This window comes from Papaver somniferum, chromosome 11 (genome assembly GCF_003573695.1).
Source record: "Papaver somniferum cultivar HN1 chromosome 11, ASM357369v1, whole genome shotgun sequence".
In the NCBI taxonomy this organism is placed as follows: Eukaryota; Viridiplantae; Streptophyta; class Magnoliopsida; order Ranunculales; family Papaveraceae; genus Papaver; species Papaver somniferum.
Window position 1 is genome coordinate 87,460,735 of NC_039368.1, and position 4,288 is coordinate 87,465,022.

Sequence of the window (4,288 nt, forward strand, 5' to 3'; positions counted from 1 at the left end):
TCCTGTGTGATAATAGTTGTGTAAGCTAGAGTCGATTCTCCTTTAACCTTAGGTTTCTTCTTGTAAACCAGGTTAACGACTTAAGGACTTCATTGGGATTGTGAAGCCAGACCGATACTACTTTCTCTTAGTTGTGTGATCTGATCTTGCATATTCTATCCTGTTGAGTACAATCGTAACGATTGGATTGAGATTAATATCTCTGATAGGCAAGATATAAAAGTAGTCACAAAAATCTTCGTCTCATCGTTAGTGATTCCACAATATCTTCTTTCGCCGCGTCGATTAAGATTATTGTGAGGTGATTGATAATTCTAGGCTGTTCTTCGGGAATATAAGTCCAGGTTATCAATTGGTTCATCTTCACCTTGATTTATCAAAAGACGGAACAAAAAATTGTAGGTATTTCTGTGGGAGACAAATTTATCTATTACCATTGACTTTTCTGTGTGATACATATTCGTTTATTAAAGTCTTCGACTTTGGGTCGTAACAACTCTTAGTCGTGGATGAGATCAACTAAGGAAATCAAGTGCATAGTATCATGCTGAGATCAGAGACGTAAGGAGCGCAACTGTACCTTGGATCAGTGTGAGATTGATTGGAGTTCAACTACAGTCCAAACCGAAGTTAGTTTGTAGTAGGCTAGTGTCTGTAGCGGCTTAATACAGCGAGTGTTCAATCTGGACTAGGTCAGGGATTTTTCTGCATTTGCGTTTTCCTCGTTAACAAAATTCTGGTGTCTATGTTATTTCTTTTCCGCATTATATTTTGTTATATAATTGAACTATCACAGGTTGCGCGTTACAATCAATCAGTTGGAAATCCGACCTTTTGTTGTTGATTGAAATTGATTGATACTTGAACATTGGTCTTTGGTACCGTTCAAGTGATTTCTCTTGTATTCAATTAGACTCGCAGATTACTATTTGCTCGAGTAAGAATTGAATCAAGAAAGAGAGATATAACTCTTTGATATACTTTATTAAGATTGAGTCTAGTTGATTCTCTTGAAAGTATATTGGAGTTAGTCCATACAGATTGCTAATCGAAATATCGGGTGTGGTTGTTGTACCCCTGCTTTTTAAATTGGTATCAGATCAGGCAAACACATTAAAGACCTTACAAGTCTGTGTTTGTAGCGATCTGACTATATGGACACTAAAATCTCTATAAATGCACCACCAGATCCAAGGATTCCAGAATTCTCTTCCATGACTGATTTGATAAAATCTGTAGAAGAAATTCTATCTAAACCAGCACTTGGTTTAAAATTCCCTGAAGTGTTTTCAGAGGTTAAAAAGAAGCTTGAGAATTTATCTTCTGATGTTGATTTTTTTCTCCAGAAGGAACAAGAGTCTTTTGACAGACTAAATCAAGTTTTTATTAATACATTCATGTTGAGGGTGATATTGATTTGCTAATCAGTGAATGCAATAATCCTTCTCGGTGTGATCCAATTAGTTTTAACAGACTAAACGAATTACAAGAGGAGTTTAAATCTCAGTTATCTGACTACGTCACCTCAAATGATGAATTGATTAATTTCTCAACCTCTGATAATTCATATCAAGATAGTAGTATTGTCTTCCCTCATGAAGAAGCTAGGACGTCTCTTTTTATCAAAAGACTTTCCTTTTGCAGTAATAAATACTATCTGAAGGGACTGTTGCTTATAAGTTGGAAAACGAGAAAACAGGAAACCATTCATTTTTGGGCTCTCTTGAAGTTCTTTGATAATCTTATAAAAACCATTTCATGGGTGTTTCTCAACACGATAAGGTGTAAGAGTTGTTGGAAAGAGACTCTCTGTAGGTGTCATGGTGAAATATGCTCCTTTGTAGCATAATCGTTCACTTGAGGCTGTTCATAATCATATTTGTTGGTATTACTCCAAATAGGATGCTCCTTGTTGTTCACACAAACAAAAAAGCCCTTGACTGTAAGGACCCTCAAGCTCGTCAACGTTATTAGACTAGTCAAGAGACGTTTTAGCCACTAATAACTCTATTAGTTTAACACAAACGTTAATTAATAGATATTAATCTAACATCGATCTGGATACGAAATTAGTACCGCTCGCTAGGTTTAGAAAAGTTACGCAGAATGGACTACTCGAACGTGTCAATCGGATACCAGACGAAGAAGATATCAACAGATAAGTATGAAGGGCAAAATAGTAACTTCGTAGCTTAGATGTGTGGCTGCCCTTATCTTCAACGAGTGTCATGGAATTTAGTGTGGTCGTGTCAATACCTAACCGAGAGGATAAACTCGCTCTCTTTCTCTTTCTTCTTCTTTATTCTTCGTTCTTCTTTTTCTTCTTCTCTTTCATTCTTCTCTTATTCCTCTTCTTCTGCGAGTTCGAGTGATGAATTTGAGAGCACGTTTGAGAGTTCTTGATTGATTAAACTATTCTGATGGTGAAGGATGTGTTGTTAATCTTGTGATCATTTGAGCTCGTGAGAAGAAGGAGTGGATGCTGCTGTAAATCGAAGATATGATTTATGAAGTTAGAGTTAGTGTGGAATTGAGATGTGAATCGTGTTGCTGATAGATGAATAAGAAGAGGGTTGTTGTTTAATTGCCGTTTTTGAGTTGTTCTGATGGTAAATCAAAGTTACGGTTTTCGTAAGAAGTTCAAGGAAGAATTAGAAGATGAAGATGATGTAAAGGGGATAGAATTAATGATGGGTTTGTTCCTAATTAAAGTATAGCTGGATGTAGTGAAGTTAATTTGATGTTGGAGTTGTTCAGAGGGAAAAAATTAAGGAATTAGGGTTTCATACTGGTTTTGAGTTCGAGTGGAAATGCAAGGTTTATTGAGTTACAAATAGATGAAGAACAAAAGAACTATTGTTTAATTAAGGTGGTGGAGCTGTTTTGGTGGTGAATTGAAGAATTGGGGTTCGATTCTATTTTAGTGAAGATTATTGAGAATTGGAAGTAATGATGAAGTTTGTAGAGTAATGATGAAGTTTCGAAGAAAAAGATTATTGAGATTTGTATGAGGAAATTGAGATGATTTCTAAGTCAGGTCAGAGTAAAGAGGAATCTAATTCAATTGCTTGAGTTGGATTGGTTTAAGGTAATTATTCTTCTCAATTGAATTAGTAAAGTTATTTATGTTTGTTGAATGATAATGATAACAAGAACTGAAATGAGAATATTGGAATATGTATTTGTTTGTGTGTTTGAGTAGATGTTGTTTGAATGGAGATTACATGCAGTAGTGGTGTTATTGTTGCTGTTGTGTGTTGGGTTGAAGATGTAGATAAGAGGAATTGAATTGCAGGTGAAGTCTATGGTGTTGTGTTGAGTTGCAGTTGATGTGTATGAAGGTGACTGTGTATTGTTGAAGATGAGGTGTTGAAGTCAGTTATTAAAAAGAATGAGAGTTGGACTGTTGCGGACAATGGTGGCCTAATAGATTCCAGGATGTTGAGATTGGATAGTGGTGCAGGCAGTGTATGTTTTGAGACGAACTCAAAATGATGTAAGAACTGAGGGTATTGGAGTTGCAGGTCGTAAGGAAAGTGAAATGGCAGAACTTGCAGAGAAGAGTGGAGTTAATGATGAACTGTAGATGTGTTTGCAGTTATGTTTAGTTGTTACATGATAGGTAGGGATTGTAACTGAAGTATTGGAATGATGGATTAGGTGATTGTATGAAGTTGAACCTCTCTTGTAGAAACTTGGAAAAGCTGCAATTGCAGGTAGGCATAGTTTGTGATTGTATTTGAAATTGAAGTTTGTTTAAGTTAAATGTATTGTTATTGAGTTATAGTTAAGAGTTTTGGTGTTGCACGATGTTTGTGCATTAGTGTTCTTTGGCCTGAGCTATGGCTCTAACCTGTGCAGAAGCTTATGCATGGTAGTAAACCCAGTTATTTTAGCTGACTTAGTCAATCTGACTGAGTTAGTTCGTTTGACAATTGACCCTTGACCTTTGACTGGACTTAGATGTTGACAGTTAGTTGAACTGTGACTGTTAGTTTGACCGTTAGTTGATTCAGATGGACTGGCCTTGTGTAATGGGCTTGTTTAGTGGACTTGGGCTTAGGTTTAGTTTTCCATACTTTGATTGCTTGGACCCCTTATGGTCCGAATTGACCTTTGAATTCTTCTACAAGATTGTAAATATTCATAAGACATATCTAATGGAATATAGAATCAACCTAATTGAATTAGTAAACCTTTATATGTGCTAAAGATAGATAATGAAAAGGTGTATAACAAATGGGATTAGAAACATTAGATAGACTTGTATGATTCTTGTATGAGCCTT

At 35.9% G+C, this 4,288-nt stretch overlaps 1 long non-coding RNA gene across 1 annotated transcript; it reads left to right on the top strand.

Moving 5' to 3' along the window:
- Positions 1 to 2,288: 2,288 nt before the first annotated feature.
- Positions 2,289 to 3,807, top strand: LOC113322773. Its single transcript, XR_003347281.1, has 2 exons — positions 2,289 to 3,088; positions 3,203 to 3,807. It is a non-coding gene; the product is annotated as an uncharacterized LOC113322773 (long non-coding RNA).
- Positions 3,808 to 4,288: the final 481 nt, after the last annotated feature.